Raw genomic sequence first — 21,321 nt, forward strand, 5'->3', positions numbered from 1 at the left:
CTCCCCATTCCGTTGCATTATTTTATCTTCCCATAAAGCTTCCACTAGAAAGATTTGCAGCTGTAAATGGAAAAGATTTGTTTTTTTGGTACAACAGAAAGGCACTGACCCTCTTTCAGCACCTGTATATAGCTTTCTTGAGTTTTAGTTACAATTTTTAATGAAGGGGCTAGCTCCTCGACTATTAAAGTACAACTAGCTGCCATTTCTAATTTTCATATAGGAGTTAACATTTCCACTTTAGCATCTTCAAAACTTTGTAAGGCCTTTCTAAGGAATACCTTTCTTTTGGGACCACTTTTAAAGATCCAACTTTGAACTTAGTTTTACAAGCTTTAACTCAACCTCCATTTGAACCATCAGCAAAGTGTGAACAAAAATTTTTAACCTGGAAAACTATCTTTTTGGCAGCTATAATCTCTGCACAAAGAGTCTCTGAACTTCAAGCCTCATCATGTAAACTTATTTAATTTTCCATAAAGATAGGGTAGCATTACTAACTAGCCCATCTTTTCTTCCTAAGGTGATGTCAGGATCTAACATCAATCAGTCCATTAATCTTCCAGTTTTCTTTCCAAATTTCATGAACAAAGGAGAATACATGTTACATTTGTTGGATGTTCACAGATAGTTATGTTTATATTTGCACAGAACAAAGAATTTCAGAAAAACATATCAAATGTTTGTTTCTTTTGCGGAATTGAAATTAGGAAAACCAGTTAAAAAAAGTAACTTTAGCCAAATGGTTAACTGATTGCATTTCCTTTGTCTATAACAAATTGGGTTTGTCTTTGTCAAAACCTTTTTTTAAAAGCCTATTCAACCAGGTCCATGACAATTACATCAGTATTTTTATCCAGGTCTTCCATGGACGATATCAGTGCCGCTGCAACTTGGGCTAATACTCATACCCTTATTACTCATTACTGATTGGATCTGGTGAGGGGAAGGGTAGCCTTCGGCTCAACAGTACCCAGGAATATCCTTTATTAGAGTCCTCCCGGAGATTCAGGTAGCTGGGAAACCTGTCCCATTTGTTGAGGAATGAATGAAAATTGACAACATCAGATAAAGAAGTTATGTACTCACTGTAATGTTCCATCTGTGTTGTCCATTTTCATTCTTCTTGAACTCTCCTCCCTCCATCCCCCTGCCATTTAGATATGACTCGTTTTTTAATTTCTCCAAAATTGTATTGTTTCAGTCTTTGATGTTAATCAGAAACGCTCTGTGCAGCACCCACAATGTGCCCAGCAATGACTTCTCCTGCAATTGTTATGGAGTTACATGTATTGGTAATATATCTAAGTATGACTGTAAATTATTTTTTATAAGACCTGTTGCTCCTACTACTACTGGAACTGTCTGGATATCTTTCTTCCACATTGCCATTAATTTCTGCCTGCAAATCCTGGTATTTTTATGACTTTGTGTCTCCCTGTACATAACACACTGTAGTCACTGGGTGTAGCAATTTCAGTGTTCAATGCTACTTCTTTACATGGATTACTTTATCTGGTTTTCTCGCATCTATTTTTTGAACTGTTGGTAATGGATGATCCCATGAGATATAAACATCATAATTTTCAGTGATGCTTTGTGGCTCATGTTTCCAATGATTTTCAGCTACTTCAGTATTGTAATGTTTGCACAATCCCCAATGCAACAGTCTTGCCACATTATTATGCCTTTTAGTATGCAGTCCTTCTGCCATTAGTATATCACAGCCAACAAAATGTGACTGTTTACAATTCTGTTTTACAAAACCTACATTTGTCTGTTTCTCCCACATGTTCAATGGACTTTGTAAACCAACATGTACATAGTCCACTATCTTGGGCTGCCAATATTAGCCTTTCATCTTTTGGTTTAAATTCACCTCTCCTTCACCATTCCTGCATTTAATCCTGATCAACATGAGGTTATTCCAAGAGTTTTCTATACTTGCAACTATATGTATTCATTTTCCATATTTCTTGCCTTCTCATTTGATACTTCACCTTATATTCTTTCTTTTGTTTTTTGTCACATTCAGTTGCTGCCTTATTTTTTATCTACTTTCATTTTGATTTCCATTCTCACTTGACATCAGTGCTATGCTTCTGCTAAATTAAGCAGGGACGTCATCTTAAGACTTATTCTCCTCATGTTTCAACTTGTGAGGTCAGCAGATATGTATGCAGTCCCACAATTGCAGATCAGTGCATGTAATAATATTCAAGGAGGCCCATACCTCCTTCAGAACAGGAACTATATAATCTTGTTATGCACTGATTTTTATAAATCATTTGATGAGCAGGAAGTATCCTTCTTGTTTTCCTGTCCAACCTATCCAACACCTTTTGGGACCAGTCAATCACTCCAAAACTGTAAGTTAGGACAGGAAGAGCAAATTGGTTTATAGCTTGGACTTTGTTCCTGGATGTCAATGCTATTTTCAATATTAATTTAAGTCTTCTAAAATATTCCTTACTAAGCTTTATTCGCATTTGTTCATGTTTTATTGTTGATCGTTCATCAGTTCCCAAATATTTATACATTTCCTCTTGTTCAGGTATTTTTATAACACATTCCTGTCCCAAACTGATGTTTTCTTTGTGCTGCAGCTTTCCTGCTTTAAAGGTTGCTTTTGTACATTTATCAAGACCAAATGACATTCTTATATCATCTGAAAAGGTTTTGAAAACTTGCAGTTGTGCTTTCAGTTCCTCATCTGATTAACTATACAGTTTTAAATCATCTACATGATGATAAGTTTTTACACTTTGTTGTTTTCTGCGAGCCAAATTGTAGCCGTGACCTAATCTGTTAAGTAGACAACTTAATGGGTTAAGGGCAAGACAAAAGAACAGCGGTGACAGTCACCCTAGAATATTCCCTTTTGAATTTGTATCCCTCGAATAATGATTTGTCCTTTATCATGGTTTAACTGCAGTGTGTTTTGCCACTGTTTCATGGTCACGATAATATAATCGATCAGTGTAGGGTGTATCTTATACATTTTGAAGCCCTGTTTTACCATGCATGTGGCATACTGTCAAATGCTTTTTTATAATCTGTCCATGCCATACTTAGATTCTTCCTATTTTTACAGTTAACCATTATTACTTTATTTAACAACTAATGATCCTTTGTTCCATATGACTTTCTTTTATTACCCTTTTGTTGTATTGCCATGATTCAGTTTACTTCTAAATTACTATAAACTCTTATCAGCATCAATTTCAGTGTATAGTTTATACGTTGTCAGAAGGCAAGTTATTGGCCTACAGTTTTTAGGATAGCTTGCAGGTTCGCTCTTAAGTAGGAGCATTGTTTTTCCTACTGTTAACTAGGCTGGTGTCTGTTCATTGTGTGCATATAATTTGTTCTTACATGTTTAAATCTTCATATAAAGATGTTAGTACTTTTAGCTGGAAATTAGGTACTGCATCTGGGGCTGTGATTTTTCAATTAAGAGCTTTTCTTAACTTTGTTTCAACCTCTCTGGGTGTTACTTTATCCCATTTCATATCCTGTACATTTTAACTTCTTATTCTTTCTTTTACTTTTTCTATCCATTTAGCATCTTTGTTATGTTTCACAGGCTATGACTTCTGGATAAAAGAAATGGTTATAAGGTAATGGTTCCTTATGCTAGTGTTTTAATATTTCTGTGAAACGATAAGGCCATCAAACAAGATCTGAGGTATGTTAAGGGGTTAGAACATTATGGGTAAGGGAGGAGCTTGAGGGTTCTAGTAGCCATGAGCTGTAAAAAAGCAATCAAGTCGGATCCAAACTCATTTGCTGAGGAAGAATGAAAATGGACAACATGGATGGAATGTTATGGTGATTACATAACTTCTTTTTTACTGCTACTCGGTCCATATTATTATTGAATGTAAATGGCCTTACAGGTATGGACAACAATCCAAGAGTATTGAATTATATTAAGCAATATTGAGTGCAGATAGCAATGTTGCAGGACATGTAGACTTGTAACCAGAAGAAATGCTGCAAATACCCAGACAAAAGAGTAGTAACCACAGCACTGCAGGACAAACGCCAATAAAGGTCCGCACCCAGTATAACAAAACACACTTAAGTGTATAAAATGGTTTAATGTCACAATTAGATTAAGCACTTTCATTTCACCACGGAAACTTCCTCAGAATAAATATATTACACACAGTCTCATTTTAAATATACACCCATCCATTCTGATTGGTTAAGAAAAAATCGCTATTAATGGATAGTGCAGATTTTAAAATGATATCATAAAAAATGCATTATACAGTAGAAACACAACTAATATGTCAGTGCTATATACAACCCTATATACTTATATATACAAAACATATCTTATGTAAAACACATTGGTGAATGTTTATATTTTATCAAATTATAACAAATTGGCTCTTATCTTTAGTGCAGGGACTGTAGAAACAAGGTCATTCAACCCTAGATTTGTACAGGCATTAAAAACCAACTGCCATATCAATTCCCAGTGTTCAAGTTTTGTTTCCCAGTCCCCTCCCCATTCAAGGGGTTAACCTGCTCCATTATCCAAAATTTGAATTTTTCTTCAGGACAAACATTCATATGCCTATATAGGGCATTGGTATCTTTGCCTTTATTCATACTATATACATGTTCATATATTCTCTGCCTTAGGCATCTTTCAGTTTTTCTAATATAAAATGCATAGCAGGTGGTACAGATTGCCATATATATATATATATATATATATATATATATATATATATATATATATATATATATATCACCCCCTTCGAAACACAATTATAGTGTCCATCAATTGGAATATATCTATTCAGACTGGGTAAAAATAATTCAGTAGCATTAACAACCATACAACACTGGGAACAACTACCACATCTGAAAGTTCCCTTTTTAGCCTTTGTGTTGTGGTTGTTGTATTGGGCTGCATTTTCAAATACATTTTTAAAATTAGCCCCTCTTCTAAAACTGACCTTAAAAGAATTGCGGAACACCTTGAGAGTATTGGGCATAATTGCAAACATGTTCCAGTATTTAGTAATAATTTGTTTAATCTGTAGTGAGTCCTGATTATATCTAGTCAGAAAATGTATGTCCAAAGACATGTCTGGACCTACTGTAGCAATGTTACCAAAGGTCCCTCCTAAAGTAGTGTTGATATTCGGTACCCAGCCTTTAATCAGTGGGTAATATTTTCAACGCCAGCCATCTAAGATTTCTTTCTTAATAGGTACAGAAAGGAATCTATGGTATTCCCTAAGAATAAACAAATTCTCAGTGTAATCTAATTCCTGAACCAATTCATCCTTCACAGAAGTCATACGGGCGGCCCTAACCATTTGACCTTTCACTATATTTTTCTTTTGAAAAATAGGGGTGGTTACTCCTGAAATGTAAATATGAGTTGGAAAAATAATCTTTCCTGTAAATTCTAGATACAAAGTTCTGATTCTCATCATCTTTAGAAATCTGTACGTTCAAGTATGAGATGCTAGATCTATTCACTGTATGGACAAAAAAATCAGTGGTGGCCCCTAGGTACTCCATAAAATTGTCCACCTATTCAATAGGGCCCTGCCATACAATAAAGATGTCATCCAGGTAACGGTAGTAAGCCTGGATATGTTTATAATATTCACACTTAAATATATATTGAATTTCCCAATGTAATAATATAATGGCATAAGCCGGGGCACAAGCAGTGCCCATTGCCACACCATCTAGCTGTTTGTAATATTCACCTTGGAAGTAAACAAAATTGTTTTTCAAGATAAGTTCCATGTTTTCTAAAATTAGCATGAATTCATTCCTAGATAGGAAATCAAAACTGGCTAATGTTACCTCAAACCAGGACAGGCCTAACTGGTGAGGAATAACAGAAACAGAAAAAAGATCTTTTACATCAATAGTGACCAAACACCAGTGTCCCTATCTTAGAAAATCCCAGGAACCTATTAAAATATGTTGGTACAGACCATAGAAAGGTTTCAATTTAGAATCTGTGCAATTCGCCAAAGGTTGGTTCTTAGAGCGAACCGATGCTACAGTTGGTCTCAAGGGAGGATCTAACACATTCTTATGCACCTTGCGAATTCCAAAAATTGCTGGGATGACGGGCTATATAGTTTTTCATCTATCATACCTTGTAAAAGATTATCCTCCAAGATTAAATCTGTTTTTCTGTATGCTACTTCAATTTCATTCAGGAAAGCCTGGCAATATCTTCCTTCCCCATTAAGTATCTCCAGCATTTTCCCCATGTACTTCCACTATTCCATAATAACTACCCCTCAAATCCATCCCCTCCACAACTGTCGACCCTGGGTCCTGATTCTGCTTATTCTGTCCCATCGGGGCACTCAGTCCATTCTAGTTTTCAGACAGTCCTTTTGCAGTGCTCCCCACACAGTTCCGGGTCCACCTTAGATCATCCCCACAAGGATGTTCCCTGGAAGCATATGTGCAGGAAGAGGCACATTGAGTCCTCACAGGAGTTTTTAACAGAAGACACTGACTTCGATGACAGGGAGAGGTCCCCCAGGTTACACTTTGAGGATGTCTGTTTTGGAGAAATTCTTGAACGTCTGAGACAGAAAGATGGATGTTCTTCATGTTTCACTGTTGCAGTCATCACATTTAGGATGTTCATCGTGCATACAGCTGCAGTAATCACAGATGGGTTCTCTGCCGTCAGGCGGGTCCTCGGTCAGCCGAATTCCAAAGTCTAGGTCCGGCGTCGGTTGTTGTCGCTTTCTCTCCTGACGTCAGTGAGGCCAGAGTATATAAGACACAGCTGACGCCATGTTCTCCAGTCTTTTTTGCCGCGCGGTGCCCGAAGCAGAAGCAGTTTGCAAGTGCCGGTCGGCCAGCTCCTGAATTACGAAAAATTGGAAACCGAAGTCTTCATTAAAGCTAAGTACCCCATTGGGGAAACTTTTCTTGCCTCAGACCGATGTCAGAAAAAGTTAATAATTGTATTTCTTGTGGGAAGCAAATACCGCATAAGGATTTCCATTCCCTCTGCATACCTTGTTTAGGCCCAGACCACGACGTCTCGGGCTGTCGCTTTTGCGCTACTTTCAATAAACGCACTATTAAGCGTCGGGCGGAGTTCGCCCAACACTTTTTTGGTAAAGCCTTTGATTATAAAATGTCGTCGGAAACTCCGACTACCGTTTTGTCCAAAAAACGCAAGGACAAGGACCGACACACGAGGTCCGCGGTCCCCACCGACACCACGCCAAAACCGGCTACACATGGTCCGGTTCTCAGCGAGACGCCTTTGCAGTCCCTGACTACCGACGACACTCCTTTGCCGGTGTCTTCTGTAACCGAGACCGCAGGTACCTCGGCCCTCTCCCAGACTACAACCACTGAAGCCACTGTGTGTGTTGAGCCTCCTTATGTGGACAGGTCCACTTCCACCCAGGGTGTCTTTAGACCCTCATCTTCCTTTTCTATTAAGGCCTTCACTAAATCCAAATCAGCCAGGCATGCCAAGAGGCCTGTTGGACAGGGCCCATCTCCAGGCCCCATGCCTAAAAAACAGATGCTTAAAATGGCTGAGGATCTAATTACTCTTATCAGGGGTTCTCAGTCCCCTCCAGACAAGAGACCCAGAGTGGAGGAAGATTCTCCCTCTTCTAATCAGGGCTCCATTTTATCAGAACATTCTGATGTAGAGGAACACTCTTACTCCCCTTTTGAAGATTCGGATGCAGAGCAGTCCATTCCTTCTGTATCTCCCCCTGAGGATTTTTCCTTTGGGGAAACCTTGCACACTTTGAGGGAACACTTCCATTGGGAAGGCCAAGACTTTTCCGATTCCAAGAAAAGGCTTAGGGAATTTCTTTTGTTACCTCAACACAGACCTCTGGCGATACCTCCTGGCTTGGACATACTTGATGATGTTTATTCAGAGGCTTGCCTCAACCCGGATTCCCTGCCTCCTGCACCAGTCAAACCTGATAGGTACTACAGAGTTCCTAACTCCCACCAATTTCTCTACAAAAGCCATAATGCTGACCCTGAAACCATTTCTCAAGGCCCCAAGGGATTGAAGGCCTCTACTGCTAAGAATCCACTTCCTGCCGAAAGAGAGTCAAGATCCTTAGAAAGGTGGGGAAAAAAGGTATATACCTCGGCCACCCTAGCCATGAGGGCCTTAAATTGTCAGTTTCATATGCTTAAATATCAACAGTTCCTGTTATCACAATTAAGGAATAAAATGTCTCAACCTGAACAACCAGATTTGAAGGAGTTGCAAGATATGATGCATAGTGCAGAGCAAGTGGGTAAACACACCTTACAATGTGGCTATGATGCCCTAGAGGCCTCAAGTAGAGCTGCTGCTACAGGATCAGTCATTCGTAGACATGCCTGGCTTAGGGAACAAAGCTTGCCTGATCATGTGAAAGCTAAACTTCTAGATGCTCCTTTACAAAAGGATGTGCTGTTTGTTACTAATGCTGAGGAGATATTACGGAAAATGGAAGAAAAAGCCAAATCTATGCAAACTGTCAAAGCTTTTCTACAGGTCCAACCACCACGTTTTAGCAGAAATTGGCCTTCAAAAAACTGGTCCTTTCCAGCCACTGACAAGCCCCAAAGAGGTAGACACAGACGCACAAGGGGCAGAGGGCAATCACAAGGATCATATCATATAGAGGCAGACAATGGCAAGCTCCAGCACCAAGAGGTGGCGAAGACAGTGCACAACAATATAGGAAACAAACCCAATGACTCCCTCATTTCCATGCCAAGCAAGTCTCAGCTGGCAGCACCTTTGGGAGGAAAGCTGGCATTATTTACAAGAAATTGGCATATTGTCACAACAGACAAATGGATCCTGGACGTTATAAACAGAGGCTACAAATTTCAATTCCACACTCTTCCAAAAATGAGAGGCATGCCAAACCTGCCACACAATCAAAGGGCAGAGGCACAACTACAAATTTCAAAGCTCATAGGCATGAGAGCTATACAAGAGGTACCTACTCACGAACAAGGTCAAGGTTTTTATTCAAGACTTTTCTGGTACCAAGGAAAGGAACCGACTGGAGACCCATTTTGGACTTATCCATCCTAAACACATTTTACTCGTACCAAAATTCAAGATGCTCACATTACAGCAGCTTCTTCCCATGCTGGGCAAGGAGTTTTGGCTGGTAACATTGGACCTCAAGGAGGCATACCTGCATGTCCCAATCAGACAAAGCTGCAGAAGATACCTCAGATTTCTTGCAGGTTCAATCCACTATCAATTCTCTGCATTGCCCTTTGGCTTATCTACTGCCCAGAGTATTCACAAAATGCCTGGCATCAGTGATTGCCTACTGCAGACTTCAAGGGATACAGATTTACCCTTATTTGGACGACTGCCTGATCCAAGCGGACAGCAAGCACATACTTCTGGAACATCTGGCTTATGTAACACGGTTACTGCATTCTCTGGGATACACAATCAACAAAGAGAAATCCAGGCTAACACCATCTCAGAAAATAACTTTCCTGGGTGCCAACTTGGACACAAATACCCAGATGGCCTATCTTACTCCAGAAAAACAGGGGCAACTAACTCAGTACTTCAAAATACTAGCAAAATGTACCAGGCTTACTGCAAGGAAAATCCTGCAGGCTCTGGGCTTCATGGCATCTTGCATTCTTTTAATCCCATGTGCAAAGCTGCATATGAGGAAACTTCAATGATACCTAAAAAACTTATGGTCTCAACACAGTCACAGTTTGGAAACAATAATACCAATAATTCCATGTTTGCAAAAGGAATTTCTATGGTGGGCCCAAGCATGTCAAGCAAACACAGGCCTCCCATTCTGCAAGCCTCAAGCAAATCAAGTCATCACAACAGACGCCTCAGATTACGCCTGGGGGGCGCACATGACGGACAGGTGCATTCAGGGCAAATGGTCCCAAAAGGAATAGCACCTTCACATCAATCAAAAAGAAATGCTAGCAGTAATAAATGCAATTACAGCTTTCAAGGACCTCCTGCATCCAGGACAATTACTGATAAGAACAGACAACACCACAGTAATGTGGTACATAAACAAACAAGGAGGAACACATTCATACCCCTTGTGCAGACTAGCCATGACTCTTTGGAACTTGGCTCTGGAATGGCAAATCGAACTTCAAGCACAGTACTTGCCAGGATTGGAAAACACGCTGGCAGACAATCTAAGCAGAAATATGACAGATCCACACGAATGGAAGTTGCATCCTCAGGTGTTTACAGAGATAATCCAAGCGTGGGGGAGGCCAGACATAGATCTTTTTGCCTCCCACAGGAATCATCAATTGGAAAAGTTTTGTTCGAGGACCTTTCATCCAAAGGCCTGGAGAGTGGACACCCTTTCATTCAGTTGGACAGCATGGACAGTTTACGCTTTCCCACCTCTGCCTCTTCTGCCCAAGGTGCTCTTGAAAGCAAGAGCAGACAGACTGAAGATGATACTGATTGCTCCAGATTGGCCAAGGCAACACTGGTATCCGCTCCTGAGGAGCCTAACACATACTCCTCCCTAGTCCCTACCTCTAATGCCTCTTCTGCTGACTCAGCACAGCTACAAAACTCTTCACAGTCAGCTGAAAACACTCAATCTCGCTGCATGGAAAATTCCTTAACACCACAACAGACCCTACTCTCCAAGGAGGTGCAGGATGTCATTTTGGAGGCCAGAAGGCCATCTACTAGAAAGGCTTACTCATAAAATGGAAGCGGTTTTGCTCTTGGAATGAGAAAAAGGCCAGGACCCTAGAAAACTGAATTTGCCTCAGGTATTGCAGTATCTAGCTGAGCTGCTGAACAGTGGACTTTCATTTTCTTCCATAAAATCCATGCCTCAGCCATTTCTGCAGAATTCAACACGGATCCACCTTTATTTTCTCACCCACTCTTACGACAGTTCCTCAGAGGGGCTAAGAATATAAGACCACCAAGGAAACAACCAATACCAGCCTGGGATCTTAATTACATACTAGAAAAATTAACATTGCCTCCTTTTGAACCAGCTGCCTCAACAGATTTGCAATATTTGTCCTGGAAAACAGCCTTCCTTCTGGCCATCACTTCAGCTCGTAGGGTTTCGGAACTACAGGCCCTCATGGCGGTGCAGCCCTTTCTCATCTTCCATCAGGACAGTGTTTCCCTTCGTACCAACCCGTCATTTATGCCTAAAGTGGTATCCAGGGTAGCTTTAAATCAAGCCATACACTTACCTACCTTTTACCCCAATCCTCAAAACAAAGGGGAAAGGCTGCTACACTCTTTAGACATCCATAGGCAGCTACGTTATTATTTGGACAGAACAAAATCCTTCAGGAAATCAGAACAACTTTTTGTGTCCTATGCTGTAGGGGCTCAAGGGAAGGCAGTTACCAAGCAGACTATTTCAAAGTGGATAGGCCACTGCATACCGTTTTGTTATTCCTATCATGGGAAATCTGTTCCTACAGGCATCAGATCTCACTCCACCAGGGCCACAGCTACCTATACAGCCTTCCTCAGAGGAGTTCCTACCAAAGATATTTTGGAGACAGCCACTTGGAGTTCTGTACATATCTTCACAAAACACTACCACCTGCCTTTATACTCCAAAACTAGAGCAGGCTTTGCCACTGCTGTGTTGCAGGGCATTCTGGCTCATCCCAGTTCCACCTAGTACCTACCACCCTGTGCGTAGCTTTGGGACTCTACCCATCTGTGATTACTGCAGCTGTATGCACGATGAACATAGTACAGTTTTGTACCTACCATAAATGTAGATGTTCGAGTGCTAATACAGCTGCAGTACAGGTTTCCCTCCCTCCTTCCCCACTTGGTAAAGGCATGGGACCTACCCCCTCTTCATACAACCTGACTGGGTTATCCTTCTATGGTTTATTTGCTTGCAACTACTGATTTTGGATTATATTGCATTGCATGTATATATATATATATATATATATATATATATATATATATATATATATATATATATATAAAATTTATGTATTGCCTTCCTTCTGGGGGCACCTGACATCTGGGGCAAGAAAGACTGAAGAACATGGCGTCGGCTGTGTCTTATATAGTCCGGCCTCACTGACGTCAGGAGAGAAAGTGACAACAACCGAAGCCGGACCTAGACTTTGGAATTCAGCCGACCGAGGACCTGCCTGACGGCAGAGAACCCATCTGTGATTACTGCAGCTGTATTAGCACTCGAACATCTACATTTATGGTAGGTACAAAACTGTACTTTATTCCTGCCAGGGTAGCCCTTGGCCAGAACCGAATACCAGAGGCTTAGTATTTCTGCATCAGTTGCTGTCACTTGAAGACTGTTGTCAGGTCATCAGTAATATAAAGTAAGGCAGCTGATGCCATTACATCAGTCTTTCTTGCCATGGTGCCAGAAGCAGAAGGAGTTCACACGAGTGTCAGTCAGCCGCTACTTGAGTTTCGTCTACCGAATTGAAGTCTTCTAAAGCTAAGTATCCCATTGGGGAACCTTTTTTCTTGCATTAACCGATGTCAGAAAAAGTTAATAATTGTCTCGCCTGTGGAAAACAAATACCACACCGAGACTTCCACTCTTACTGCGTCACTTGTTTAGGCCCAGACCACAACGTCTCACGTTGTTGCTTCTGTGCTTTGTTCAATGCCAGAACTGTCCGTCATCAGGCCCTTATTGTCGCCAGATATTTTTGCTTACAGTCCTCAAATTCCGACATGGCTTTGGTAAGCCATCCGACAGCAGTTCTTCTGAAAAAACGTAAAGATAAAGACAGAGACAGACTGCACAGGTCCAAACCTATCAACGACGCTTCCGTTAAGCTAATCGTCAGTTCTCCGGTACTCAGTGAAGCGCTTTCGCAGCCCCTGATGCCCGCTTCTGTTGATTCACAGGCCGCTACTGATACCCTTTCGGAGTCAGGTATGCCGCAAAACTCTTCTTCAACTAAGGATGCTGCGGTCGTCTCACCCTCGGATGGGTCCAGAGCCGCTGAGCAGACACCGGCTTCCAAGGAAGTCCTTCACACTACCGAATCTCGACACAAACTGACGACTTCTTTCACGACTACCTTTCTTTCTAAAACTACCGAGTTTCTTAGGCCCAGGGTATGAATTACACCCAACAAATCGACAACCCCCTTTCAGGCGCCTGCTACCTTGCCTCAGTCTCAAATGTTTAAAATGGCGAGTCAGATGAATCTGATGCATCTGAATATGAAGACATGCAACCCCTCTCCACTTATGAGGATTCTGATGCAGAGGATTCCATTCCTTCAGCCTCTCTCCTTTGGGGAGACTCTGCATACCTTAAGGGAGCATTTCCAATGGGAGAGTCAAGACTACCCTCTGTCTAAAAAGAGATTCGGGGAATTCCTAGATCTTTCACAGCACAGACCCTTAGCCATCCTCCCAATCCTGGATGTTGTGGAGGATGTTTTCCTCAAATCCAGCTTGACTCCTGATGCCTTTCCACCTGCTCTCAGAAATCCAGACAGGTACTATAGAGTCCCTGACTCATACAAATATCTTTTTAAAAATCCTACAGCTGACCCCAAGGTCATTTCTCAAGGGCCAAAAGGGATTAAAGCAACCTCTGCTAATAATCCCACCCCCTCAGACAGGGATTCACAAACACTGGACAGATGGGGTAAAAAAACTATACACCTCAGCTACTGTTGCTATCAGGGCACTAAATTGTCAGTTCCATATGCTGAAATTTCAGCAACATACCTTGGAACTACTTAAACAAAAAATGTCTTCCTTTCCTGCTTGGGCAGAATCTAAAGATTTACAAGATTTAATACATTCTGCAAATCAAGTAATTAAACACACCTTACGCTGTGGTTTTGATGGCCTAGAAGCTTCTTGCAGGGCAACAGTCACTGGAGCTGTCATTAGAAGGCATGCATGGCTTAAGGAACAGCCCCTGCCAGACCATGTCAAATCTAAATTGTTGGATGCCCCCTTGCACAAGGATAGCTTATCTGGCACTAAGGCAGAAGAAGTCTTAAAAAAGATGGAAGAAAAAGCAAAATCTATGCAAACAGTTAAGGATTTCTTGCAGGTCCAGCAGGCATCGTCCCTCCAAGCACTGGTCCTTTCCTGCTTCCAGTAAACCAGCCCAGCCAAGGTACCGTGGAAGCAGCCCCCCCCCCCCCCCCAGACAGCAGACCCAGGGAATGCAGAGATCCAAGCAGTGGACTATCTCCACTTCAAAACAAAGGAGTTCTAAGCCACCCCCTTATGGTAAGAACTCGCAATGACTCACCACCTCCACCCCCTCCCTCTGCCCACCTTCACTTACCCCTAGGAGGAAAAAAAGAAGTTATGTACTTACCATAACGTTCCATGTTTGTAGTCCATCTTGCCTACGTTCTTGCTGGATGGGTTCGGAGCCGATACTCTGCTCCGACTCGGCCGATACGAAAGCTTGAGAGCTTTTACTGGCTCGAGGCTAACCCCTATCCCATGGTGCCTCACGGCAATTCCCCAGATCTTGTTTGCAAGAAAGTAATAGGTACATAATAGTCAGTAAACTATCAATAACCATGTACATACAGACAGAACACTGTGTAAAACTATCCATGCCAGGTGGACGGATAAGTACAACCAGGTCAGACAGCATAAAGTATAGTCCACCAGTTCCTCCAGTAAATAGGAAGGGGGCAGGAGGGTGGGAAGCAAGAATGTAGGCGAGATGGACTACAAACATGGAACATTATGGTAAGTACATAACTTCTTTGTTATGTAGTCCTATGTCACCGTAATTCTTGCTGGATGGGACAGCGTCCCTAGCACCTTTATCCTAGGTGGCTGAAGCAAAGAGACTCTTCAGCACAGTGGACCCAAAGGATGACCTTTCCCGGGAGGCCAAACCCAATTTGTAATGAGTGACAAAGGTATGAGGTCTTGCCCAAGTAGCTGCTGCACAAATGGTATCAATTGGGAGCCTAGATCTAAAGGCATATGAACCTGATACTGCTCTTGTTGAATGGCCTTTTACTTTGTTTTGTAACTGTTTGCCAGAAGTTTTATAAGCAAATGAAATGCAATCTGAAAGCCATTTAAAAAGGGTAACCTTATAAACAGGCAAGCCTTTATTTTTGTCTGAAAAGGAAACAAATAATTGGTCTGATTTTCTAAATTCTTTAGTCCTGTGTAGATAAAACCTGATAATTATGTGGATGTATAAATAGTGTAGTTTGTATTCTGATTTATTGGTATGATTTGGAAAGAAAAGTGGTAGTTCAATAGTTGTGTTGAGATTATGCTCTGACATACCTTAGGAAGAAAGGAAAGATTCGTTCAAAGTGAGACTCTATCCTTGTGGAAAACAGTGTAAGGAGGTCGAATGGTGAGGGCTTGCAATTCTGAGACTCTCCTAGCAGAAGTTATAGCCACTAAGAACAATGTTTTCCAAGACAATAATTTCAGATCCGATGAAGATGAGGGTTCAAAAGGGGAAGAAATTAAAGATGTAACTTTCTTGGGTGGCGTAAGCTATGGAACCTTGCTGGCTAGGCTTACGTAGGCCCTTGGGCCGATAGCCTAGTACCTACCTATGAACCTATAAGAACTAGGTTTAGATCCCAGGGTTCTGGTGGTTGTCTGATTTGAGGTCTGAGAAGGAGGACTCCTTTCAAAAAGGTTTTGCACAGAGAGTGGGACATGATTGGATTTCCCATGTAGCGAAAATGGTAATTTGAGATGGCAGCTAATTGAACTCTAACAGTAATGGCTGCAGCTCCTTCATGAAAGATGGATGCCAGAAAGGACAGGATAGACTCTATAGGAGCTGTATAGGGATCTATTCCTTGGTTTGCTGCCCAAATAGAAAACCTTTCCCATTTGCTGGAATATAATTTCCTAGTGGAAGGTTTGTGTGAAGAAATCAGAATGTGTTTGACTGTAGGTGAAACGGAAACACACCTGCCTATTCGTGGAACTGGAGCAGCCATGCTGTCAATTTCAGGGTCTGGATAGTAGGATGGAACTGCCCTGATTGATGAATCAGGAGTTCTGGAGATGGTTCCAGAATCCATGGTTCCTCCATGAGATAGGGCTATAGGAAGGGAAACCAGACTTGGCGAGGCCAGTAAGGAGCAACGAGGATCAGGGTACTGTTCAACAGTTTTGCTTTCTGAATCACTTTTGGAATGAGAGGAAAGGGTGAGAAAGCATAAAGGAGTCAAACAGGAACCAGATCCAAGATTTTTATTGCACTTAGCGCCTCGGCTACCACAGCCTTCAAAAAGTGAGTGAAAGCATAAAGGAGTCCCCGAGGCCAGTTGTGGACCAGAGCATCCCTGGGTGACATCCCTGGATAGGGAATTAGGGCAAAGTAGCTGCTGCATTTGGTGTTCATATACGTGGCGAATAGGTCGCAGCAAAGCTGGCCCCATTTGCGAAAAATCTCTTTTGCAACCTCTGAATTCAGGGACCACTTGTGAGGCATCAGAATTGCTAGACTGAGTTTGTCTGCTATTACACTGGACTTCCCCGGGATGTGCGTTGCTACCAGAAAGCGTTGAGTGTCCATCGCCCATTTCCATACTCTTAAGGCCTCTCGACAAAGTGGGTAAGATTTGGTTCCCACTTGCTTGTTTATGTACCACACTACAGACATGTTGTCTGATTGAATCGCAATTACCCAGTGGAAAGAGAGCTGTGAAGTGCTTGCAATGCATATAGCACCGCCCTCATCTCCAGAACATTTATGTGCAAGTGATTCTCGTGGTTCTGCCAAGTACCTTGGACCATCATTCCCAGATAATGCCCTCCCCACCCTATCTGGGAGGTGTCCATGGTCAAAACTGCATTTTCTTGTGGGGGAACAAGTGGACGACCTAAATGAAGTTGATCCATATGTAACCACCATGTTAAATCATCCTTGCAGGCATTTGTGATGAGTATTTGGTGAGACAGGGGGAGATCCTGCATTGACCACTGGGCAAATAGTAGCTACTGAAGTATTCTCATGTGCAGATGGGCTAGGGGAACTAAGAGAATGGTGGAAGCCATAGTCCCTACGACCTGAAGTACTATCCTGGCCTGAACTTTGTCTCTTTTCAGCAAGAATCTGACTTGGTCGCATAACGATTCTATCCTTTCTGGTGTCAGTTTTGCTGTCATGGTGGTAGAGTCTATTTCTGAGTCTAAGAATAAAATGTGCTGCGATGGAGATAAGGCTGATAGTTTTAGGTTTATTGTGATGCCTAATCTGGCGCACAAGGATAGAGTCTCATCCCTGGTTCTGATTAGTTGGTGCTTGGTGGTAGCAGTGAGGAGTCAGTCATCTAGGTAAGGAAACACCTGAAATCCTTGACGTCTCAGGTGAGCCGTTACCACTGCCATGCATATGTTGAACACTCTGGGGGCTGAAGTGAGTCCAAAGGGCAGTATTCGAAATTGAAAATGACTGGCTCCCAGCCTAAAGCGTAGGTGTCTTTTGGAGCGCCTGACCATTTTGATGTGGTAGTACGCATCCTGAAGATCTATTGAACAAATCCATTTGTCTTTCCCGATAAAGGGAAATATTGACTACAGAGTGATCATTCAGAACTTTGATTTCTTTACAGACTTGTTGAGTTTGCTGAGATCTAGAATTGATCTCCAGCCCCCTGTCTTTTTTGGAACTAAAAAGAATCTAGTGTAAGTTCCAGATCCTATTTGCTCTGTGGGGACTTCTTAGATGACTCTGTTTTTTTTGTAGCAACGAGATGACCTCTGATGTTGCACGGTCTAGTTGAATGGGTGGCACGTCTGATAAAGACCGGTTTACCGGGGGATCATTAACAAATGGGATCAGGTAACCTCTGGATATTATGTTTTGTACCCAACGATCTTGGGAGATGTTTAGCCAGGCGCTTGGGTACAGTGAAAGATGACCCCCGACTGCCTCCAGAAACGGAAAGTCAGGCAATCCCTCAGGGGCATTGGAAGGGACAATCAGAGAAGGTTTCTCTGTCTCCCTGATGTTGCGGACCTCCTCTGCCATGAGGACGGCGTCTACCGTTATATCATCTCCCTCTACCTCTAGGGGAGGGTTGACCTTGTGCCTGATGGAAACTTTTTGGGATTCACGGAACCACATTTTCCCTCCTGTTTGACCCTTGGGATAGGGTCTGGAAAGAAGGGAGAAAAGGACTCCAATGGCAGATAAGGTTTTCCCTTCCTGCTCGCACCTGATCAAAGTCTATCTTACCTTCGGTCCAAAAAGAGTTAAACCATCAAAGGGGACGTTGGTAAAGGAAGACTTAAAGGATTCTATGAAGTTACAGAGACTCATCCAGGAATGCCTCCTAAGAGAAATTCCTGCTGCGGCTGTCCTGCTCGCTCCATCCGCTGCATAGGAAATCAGCCTCATGGAGGAGTTAGCTATCCATGTAAGGGTGGAGAGCTGTGCAGATACCTTATCTGTGGATCCCGAAGCTACTGAACCCTGAAGAGTATCTCCCAACTGCTTCAGGAGATCCCTTTGAAGTCTAGTAAAATGGGACAGGTAATTCAGTGATCTTAAGGTAAATGATGCTGAAGAGAAGGTGTGCTTTCCATACCTATCCATCGTCCTGGACTCCTTATTAGGAGGATGGATATTAAAAGATGTCTTGGACAACTCCTTTTTAGTGGCCGCTGCTACCACCATAGCATCAACAGGAACTCCCTTAGAAAGAAAGGACTTATCTTCTAGGGCAGTCATAAATTTGTGCCTCCTTGGGACAGGCTGTACTGTGTCCGGGGAGGTCCAGGCTTTCCGAGATATGACCCACAACAGCTGGTCATAAGGCGGTGTCACCCAGGAGGTGGAAAGTCGGGAGCCAAAGGCCTTAAGATACACTGATTCCTCCTCAGTAGGGTTAGAGGTCTTCCAATCACCCCTCTGCTAAGGATTTCAAGGGTGTCATAAAAGGAGACATCTTCAGAGGGGGATCTAGGGGACCCTTCTGACCCATCCAAATTAGTGTCAGATGTAACATACTCAGCTGAGTCAACATGCTTCCTTTTACAAAGTCTCTTCTGAGGAAGCTGTCCATTGGGATAATCTGGGGAGGTCTCGGAAGAGGGGACACTCCAGTGGGGGCTGCTTATGCTGAGGGGGTGGCAGGGGAGAAGAGGTTGCTGCTGGCTGCTGGTGAGACATCGTGTCCAAAGGCAGGGCTTTGGCACTGGACAAAGCTTTCTCTATTGCTTCGAAGACCTTTCCACCCCGCTCCGAAGACGACCTCCTCTCCAAGAAGATGGAAGGTCGGCTCCGAGCAGGAGGGACAGGCTCCGAAGCAGATGTGGGAACCGAGCTCAGTCGAGCCGAAGCACCAAGGGGGAGGGTCAGTTCTGAAGAAAACCCGGGGTGACTATCCCCCTCGGAGACGACTCGAGAGCAACGGTTCCCAGATCCCTCGGCTCCAGACTGAGCCACTGAGGATAGAGTTATCGGTTCCAAGGAAGCAGGGAGAATTCTCAGATCCGAAGGATCTAACATCGAAGAACCTGAAGTGTTTGGCTCTGAGAGTGAAGCAGTCAGAGGAGGAGCAGTAAATTGCAAAAGGGGGGCTCCGAAGCCTTTGGGTCCGGAAGGGCTAACTTTTTAGCCAGAGCCGGGTCACAGAGCAACCTCTTCACCACCCGCTCGATGTCCTGATCTGAAAGCTTCCTGGAGGAAGGGGTGGAGACAGAAGGAGATCTACTCCTTTCTAATATAGGAGACCTCAATGCAGGTGAAACAGGGTCGATGTCTGGTAATTGTCTTGGTACCGAAGGTTGCCTTGGCACCGAAGAGACCGACGGCACTGAGACAGAAGAAGCGGAATCGGAGCCAGAACTCCTTGGCCCCGTCACTTTCGACTTTTTAGACGGCTCTGAAGCTGGAGCCAAAGATTTTCTTTTAACAGTCTTGGGAGCTGTCTGACCAAGTTCCAGCTGTTCCTGGAAGGAACTGGTCACAAGACCCCTGTTTATTAACTTACGTTTCCTCTCATTAAGATCCCTAGTACTGAAGGCATGGCAAAAGGTACAGGGTTCTTGTAACTGAGCTTCTCCAAGACAGTACACACAGCTAGTGTCACTGTCAGTCAATGACATCTTCTGTGAACACTTATCACATTTTTTGAACCCCGAGGGACGGTGTTCCTTATGTTCTCTCTCTTTTTCTTTGGACATGCTGATAAGAAAACAATGCTAATAATTTGCAACACTAACTATAACAACAATACTGACTAAACTAACAGTAAAGTTATGAAGAGAAGAAAGTTTTTTTTTTGTATTTTTTTTAAAAACTAACACTCAGGAAGGAAAGGCCCTCTAATTTAAATGGGCAACTATGGCCCTCTAACTAAAACGGGCCGTGCAATCCTAAGGGGGGAGGAATAGGGGATCAAGCACTCAATAACAATCCGACCGGTAAAAGCTAATAACTATTAAAAGGTGAAAGTGAAGAAAAAAGGGCGTAAAATGCAAGATTTATCAAAAAATCTTCTACTTAGCCAACGAGCCAGTAAGGAGACAACATCAAAGCTTTCACGGCAAACGAGATCTGGGGAATTGCCGTGAGGCACCATGGGATAGGGGTTAGCCTCGAGCTAGTAAAAGCTCTCGAGCTTTAGTATCAGCCGAGTCAGAGCAGAGTATCGGCTCCGAACCCATCCAACAAGAATTAGGGCGAGATAGCACTACATAACATCTCTCCTTTCATTCAAGCACCTGGACCACCATTACCAAGGAGCACTGGGTTCTGAACATCGTGTCTTAGGGATACATATTTTCCTTCCACATCCTTCCAACCCCAGAAGTGTTCCCAAATCTACTTCCAAATCAGTGGGCAGAGGCTCAAAAGCAAATACTTTCCTTGCTCTCTATGAGGGCAATATAGCACGTTCCTGATGAACAGATAGGCCAAGGTTTCTACTCCAGACTGTTTCTGGTGCCCAGAAAAGAGGGCACCTGGTACCCCCATCCTTGATCTATCCATTCTAAACACCTTCTTGGTGATCTCAAAATTCAAAATGCTCACCCTTCAGCAGCTGCTACCGATGCTCTCCAAAAACGCTTGGCTAGCCAACCTAGATCTAAAAGAGGCCTACCTCCACATTCCTATCAGGGAATAATGCAGGAAATATCTCCGCTTCAGGGCAGGATCTCAACAATTTCAGTTCTCTGTGCTTCCCTTTGGCTTATCTACTGCTCCCAGAGTTTTCAAAAAATGTCTGTCTCTGGCCATTTCCTTTTGCAGACAAAGACATATTCAGATTTACCCACACTTAGACGACTGCCTTATTCAGACAGCTAGCCAGGAAAAGCTGCTCAAGCAC

General features: G+C 42.9%; 1 protein-coding gene across 1 annotated transcript in view; it reads left to right on the top strand.

Moving 5' to 3' along the window:
- LOC122788408 (putative deoxyribonuclease tatdn3) overlaps nt 1–21,321 on the top strand; it is a 546,534-nt gene that overhangs the window by 237,668 nt on the left and 287,545 nt on the right. The gene's annotated exons all lie outside the window — the stretch shown is intronic.

The sequence above is a fragment of the Protopterus annectens genome, chromosome 1.part2 (assembly GCF_019279795.1).
Source record: "Protopterus annectens isolate FY-2018-M chromosome 1.part2, PAN1.0, whole genome shotgun sequence".
NCBI lineage: Eukaryota > Metazoa > Chordata > Ceratodontiformes > Protopteridae > Protopterus > Protopterus annectens.